The 6,721-nt window shown below is 36.4% G+C and overlaps 1 long non-coding RNA gene across 1 annotated transcript; it reads right to left on the bottom strand.

Annotated features, from left to right (window-relative positions):
* Nucleotides 1–10: 10 nt before the first annotated feature.
* Nucleotides 11–2,253, bottom strand: LOC139813212 (uncharacterized). The gene is made up of 3 exons (XR_011732077.1): nucleotides 1,953–2,253; nucleotides 229–341; nucleotides 11–161 (listed from the first exon to the last, which is right to left on the bottom strand). It is a non-coding gene; the product is annotated as an uncharacterized lncRNA (long non-coding RNA).
* Between the last annotated feature and the right edge of the window lie 4,468 nt (nucleotides 2,254–6,721).

The raw sequence follows: 6,721 nt of genomic DNA, 5'->3' as shown, positions 1-6,721 counted from the left end.
AATCCTTTAAACAAAATTGGACAATTCGTTGAATCTAAGATCAGATTTTAGCTTTCTTCCTATTTTTATCCGACACTGTATACTTGTCGTAACTTTTCGTTGGATCAAAAGGTTTCCATCTACTCGCTGGAAAAATGTGTTTGTTCCTCTCGTACCATGATCTAATGGAAAAAATAAAAAAATAACATAAAAGAGAATTATACAAAGTATTCTTTTAATAATAAATACCTAAGTAAAACTTTTCCGACATGTGATTCCTCGGTTTCGACAGAAGCATCGTGCATAATACGAATATCATCGTGAACGTCAAATGTGAACAGAGGCCCGCTCTTTCCTCGTGCCTAATCGCAATATTACATACATTAAAATAACATGCCAACATTGTGATATTGCTTCATAAGTTGGTAAATCTGAAGAATAGTGGCCTCCTCACCGATTTCGTTCAACTTGGCTTAATCGACGCGTTTTTGCACGAAACGACCGAATCTGGCAGAAAATAGTGTCGCTCTGCCCCGCAAAGCGAGATATTAACGGTTAAAGTTGACGACTATCAGGTTATGAAACCCGTCATACCGACGCAATGTAGCGACTGGTAGCGACCACGAACATGCCCGTGGCCACATGCGCATGCTCCGTAGCCGCACGCGCATGCAAAAGAAGGTCACGTGACAACTGTCTGCTTGGTAAGTACATATTTATGTGTATGTACTTTTCACATACCAACTATTTTCTGCTTTAACAAATTATTTATGTTTTGTTAACTTAAACGCTTAATAACTGTAACAGAAATAATTTGTTAAAGCAGAGAATAGTTGGTATATGAAAAGTACATGTAAATATGAACTTTTCATATACCAACTATTCTCTGCTTTAACAATTTTATTTCTGTTTCGTTAACTTCAACACTTAATATCTGTAACATAAATAATTTGTTAAAGCAGAGAATAGTTGATATATGAAAAGTAAATATTTATGTGTACTTTTCATATACCAACTATTCTCTGCTTTAACAAATTATTTATGTTTCGTTAACTTAAACGCTTAATATTTGTAACAGAAATAATTTGTTAAAGCAGAGAATAGTTGGTATATGAAAAGTACATGTAAATAAGCATCTCGATTCAAGCAGTTAGGTCTCACGCTGGAGTTTCATTAGTTTAATTATGCGTGGGAAGCACACACACACACACACACACACACACAGGGGGGTGCGAGGGAGGGCCTTCGGCCCCCCCCTCCCCCGCACCCATCCCGTCGGTAGGCAGCGTGGACCTCGCTTTACAACATAAAGTACATGCTAAGTTGTAAAGCGAAATTATAAAGCACATGCATGGAGGGGTGCAAGGGGGCTTACATGCGTGAGCGCACGTGAACAGAAAGGCTTTTCTCCCCTGCACCCTCCCCCATGCATGTACTTTATAATTTCGTTTTACAACTTAGCATGTACTTTATGTTGTAAAGCGAGGTCCACGCTGCCTACCGACGGGGTGGGTGCGGGGAAGAAAGAGGCCGAAGGCCCCCCCTTGCAGCCCCCTCCGTGTGTGTGTGTGTGTGTGTGTGTGCTTCCCACGCATAATTAAACTAATGAAACTCCCAGCGTGAGACCTAACTGCTTGAATCGAGATGCTTGGGTTATTCTGCACGATTAATTCATTTAAAATTGGCGCAGTTTTACATGCGCGTGCGGCCACTGAGCATGCGCATGTGGCCACAGGGCATGTTCGTAGTCGCCAGTAGTCGCTACAGCTCGTCGGTATGACAGGAATCATAACCTGATTCCTGTCAACTTTAACCGTTAATATCTCGCTTCGCGGGGCAGAGCGACACTTTTTTCTGCCAGATTCGGTCGTTTCGTGCAAAAACGCGTCAATTAAGCCCAAGTTGAACGAAATCGGTGAGGAGGCCACTATTCTTCAGATTTACCCATAAGTTTTATCATTTAGTATATTTACCTTAGTTACAATAAAATCAGTTACAGTTGCAGTAAAACGTATAATGGTGCGGTAATATAAGACCTCGAAAAAAAAACAAAATGGTAGTATTATACCTCGAAAAAACCTAAGTAACAAGTGGTAGACGTAATCTTTGTATCTCCAAAAATCTCGAAAAAACCTAAGCAATAGTATTTTTATTTCCAAAAAATTATAACTCAAGTGATACACATCACAAAATTACGTTACCTTATCAAAAATGAGTCGCGCTTCAAGTGATCTATTATTACAATTACAAAAAAGAAATGATATCTCTTTTTAAATTACAGCGCCAATTACAGAAAACATATTTTTCGAGATACAAAGATTACGTCTACCACTTGTTACTTAGACTTTTTCGAGGTATAATATTACTACTGCTTTTCTTCGATTAGAATAAAAGATTGAATCATGAAGAATTACACAGAAGTAACAGTACAAAATACAAATATTTTATTAAAATATTTAAACCCAACAAAGAAATACAAGGTATTTAAATACAAAGTTTATATATGTATTTTAAAAGATTTAATCGCATCGCAAAAAATTACAGAGGTAACAGTACAAAAAATAAAAATATTTTATTAAAATACATAAATTTTTCTTGTCAAAAAACTTGGCGCTGCTAGACCTCAAAATTAGGTCAGCCTGTTGTGTATGTGCGAGCGAGTGAATATAGGTGATGTGTGTGTGTGTGTGTGTGTGTGTGTGTGTGTGTGTGTGTGTGTGTATGTGTGTGTGTGTGTGTGTAACGGTGAAACATACGGCTTATGATTAAGTATAGGATAAGTTAGGATAAGTCTATATTTTTAAAGCGATTAGAATTAAGTATAAAATAAGTATAGAATAAGTATAGAATAAGTATAGAATAAGTAATATTTACATTTGTAAAAGGTTTCTCTCTCTCTCTCTCTCGAATAATGCGGCTTATGATTAAGTATAGGATAAAAGGTCTCTCTCTCTTTCTCTCTCTAGCAGCGCCAAGTTTTTTGACAAGAAAAATTTATGTATTTTAATAAAATATTTTTATTTTTTGTACTGTTACCTCTGTAATTTTTTGCGATGCGATTAAATCTTTTAAAATACATATATAAACTTTGTATTTAAATACCTTGTATTTCCTTGTTGGGTTTAAATATTTTAATAAAATATTTGTATTTTGTACTGTTACTTCTGTGTAATTCTTCATGATTCAATCTTTTATTCTAATCGAAGAAAAGCAGTAGTAATATTATACCTCGAAAAAGTCTAAGTAACAAGTGGTAGACGTAATCTTTGTATCTCGAAAAATATGTTCTCTGTAATTGGCGCTGTAATTTAAAAAGAGATATCATTTCTTTTTTGTAATTGTAATAATAGATCACTTGAAGCGCGACTCATTTTTGATAAGGTAACGTAATTTTGTGATGTGTATCACTTGAGTTATAATTTTTTGGAAATAAAAATACTACTGCTTAGGTTCTTTCGAGATTTTTGGAGATACAAAGATTACGTCTACCACTTGTTACTTAGGTTTTTTCGAGGTATAATACTACCATTTTGTTTTTTTTCGAGGCAAAGATACTACTGTTTAGGTTTTTTCGAGATTTTTCAAGATACAAAGATTACGTCTACCACTTGTTACTTAGATTTTTTTGAGGTATAATACTATAATACTAATTGTTTTTTTTTCAAGGTAACAATATATACACTACTATGCGTGTACTTGGCGCCTTTCTTTACCTTTTTTTTAAAAAAAGTAATTTTGTACGGATATCACGCCTTTTTGTAGTATTACGCATTTTATAAACAGTATGTACAGGGTGTTATTTCGAGGTATAATACTACCACTTTGTTTTTTTTCGAGGTAACAGCATAATACATATCCACTACTATGCGTGTACTTGGCGCCTTTTTTTACCTTTTTTTTGAAAAAGGTAATTTTGTACGGATATCACGCCTTTTTGTAGTGTTACGCGTCTTAATCTTAACAGAAAAAAATTACACTTTATAAAGAAATGTGTCTGAAGTTGTTAATATATATAATATATACATTGCCGGACATTGCTTTTATGTAAAATATGCATCTATATTATGTTGCTTGTAAAAATTATTTTTTATCAATTTTTTCCAAAAATAATAAATTGTGAAACATTATAAGACTAAAACCAATTCGCTATCTGTATTTTAACTGGTACTTTACTCTTGTACGTATGGGGTACTCACGTTCGAGTTGGCCAAAGGCCGTGTTTTTATTTTTCCGTTACGTGCCCTACGAGCGGAAATATTGCGACGCAAAGTTGAAATGTGAAAATATTATATTAAGATATTTCTACTAACGTCGACGTCTCTCAATATTTTTACAAAACATATTTGAGATTCGCGCAATTGAGATATATAATAAAATTAATAACGATTCTATAAATCTTAGGTATATGTTAATAATACGACATGATCTTTTTAATCATGAAACTTACAAACTAACAGAAAAAGATTCGTATCCTAAATGCCAATAATTTTTCTAATGTAACAATAATACTGAAAATATATGGATAGAAATATATATAATAAATAATAACATAATTAATGATATACGCTTTTGTCGCGCATATTAATTTTCAATAATGAATATTATAACAAATACGTTTTACGTTCATTCGAAAACAAATTATGTGTACACATAATAAAAATTGTACGAATTAAAATTATGTGTATACACATAATAAAAATGCGGAATTATTTTTGTCAGACATAATTTTAATTCATCGAATTTTTATTATGTCAAGACAATTTTAATTCATCCAATTTTTATTATGTTTAGACATAATTTTAATTCGTCCAATTTTTATTATGTCTAGACATAATTTTAATTCAGCGAATTTTTATTATGTCGACATAATTTTAATTCTGCCGCTAGGGAATTTTTAAGTCGATTCTTATGAATCAAGCTTGAATTCGATGTCTAGGTGTCCCAGGTTGCCGATGACGAGGTCCACATAGTGCGCTTCATAGTTTTCGGTATCCAGGTGTATTAATATCTTGAATTCGATGTCTACGTGTTCCAGGTTGCCGATGACGGGTTCCAGATAGTGCGTTCTATAGTTTTCGGTGTCCAGGTGTAATAATACGTTGAATTCGATGTCTAGGTGTCCCACGTTGCCGATGACGAGGTCTACATAGTGCGCTCCGTAGTTTTCGGTGTCTACGTGTATTAATACCTCGAATTCGATATCTACGTGTCCTACATTCAGATTTAAAGTTATTAATACATTTAGACACCAAAAACTACGAAGCGCACTATGTGGACCTCGTCATCGGCAACCTGGGACACGTAGACATCGAATTCGAGGTATTATTACATCTAGACACCGAAAACTACGGAGCGCGCTATCTGGACCTCGTCATCAGCAACCTGGGACACCTAGACATCAATTTTAAGATATTAATACACGTAGACACCGACAACTACGGAGCGCACTATGTGGACTTCGTCATCGGCAACCTGGGACACCTAGACATCGAATTCAAGGTATTAATACACGTAGACACCAAAAACTACGGAGCTTACTATCTAGACATTGTCATTAGCACCCTGGGACACCTAGACATTGCATTCAACGTATTATTACACCTGGACACCGAAAACTACGAAGCGCATTATGTGGACCTCGTCATCGCTAACCTGGGACACCTAGACATCGAATTCAACGTACGATTACACCTGGACACCGAAAACTATGAAGCGCATTATCTGGATCCCGTCATCAGCAACCTGGGACACGTGGACATCAAATTCAAGGTATTAATACACGTAGACACCAAAAACTTCGGAGCGCACTATGTGGACCTTGTCATCGGCAACCTGGGACACCTACACATCGAATTCAACGTACGATTACACCTGGACATCGCAAACTATGAAGCGCACTATCTGGATCTCGTCATCGGCAACCTGGGACACGTGGACATCGAATTCAAGGTATTAATACACGTAGACACCGAAAACTACGAAGCGCACTATGTGGACCTCGTCATCGGCAACCTGGGACACCTAGACATCGAATTCAACGTACGATTACAACTGGACACCGAAAACTATGAAGCGCACTATCTGGATCTTGTCATCGGCAACCTGGGACACGTGGACATCGAATTCAAGGTATTAATACACGTAGACACCGAAAACTACGGAGCGCACTATGTGGACCTCGTCATCGGCAACCTGGGACACGTAGACATCGAATTCAACGTATTATTACACCTGAACATCGAAAACTATAAAGCGCACTATCTGGATCTTGTCATCGGCAACCTGGAACATGTGGACATCGAATTCAAGGTATTAATACACGTAGACACCGAAAACTACGGAGCGCACTATGTGGACCTCGTCATCGGCAACCTGGGACACGTAGACATCGAATTCAACGTATTATTACACCTGGACACCGAAAACTATGAAGCGCACTATCTGGACCTCGTCATCGGCAACCTGGGATACCTAGACATCGAATTCAAGCTTGATTCATAAGAATCGACTTAAAAATTCCCTAGCGGCACTTTCTGCCAAGCGTAGAGAACCTTCTTTTCCGGCAGCGGTGGTAATACGATGTAAGGATACGAAATCTCTCCAGATAAACGAAGCAATTGACTCAATATATATTATATAAGTATATACCTAATTTACCTAAATAGAAATCTTCCTCCTGACCGATAAGTCTATCGACCTAATTTCGAAATACGCGCGCGATATCGAAACTGGCGATACCTGC

The sequence above is a fragment of the Temnothorax longispinosus genome, chromosome 5 (assembly GCF_030848805.1).
Source record: "Temnothorax longispinosus isolate EJ_2023e chromosome 5, Tlon_JGU_v1, whole genome shotgun sequence".
In the NCBI taxonomy this organism is placed as follows: Eukaryota; Metazoa; Arthropoda; class Insecta; order Hymenoptera; family Formicidae; genus Temnothorax; species Temnothorax longispinosus.
This window is presented reverse-complemented; position numbering and strand designations above follow the sequence as displayed.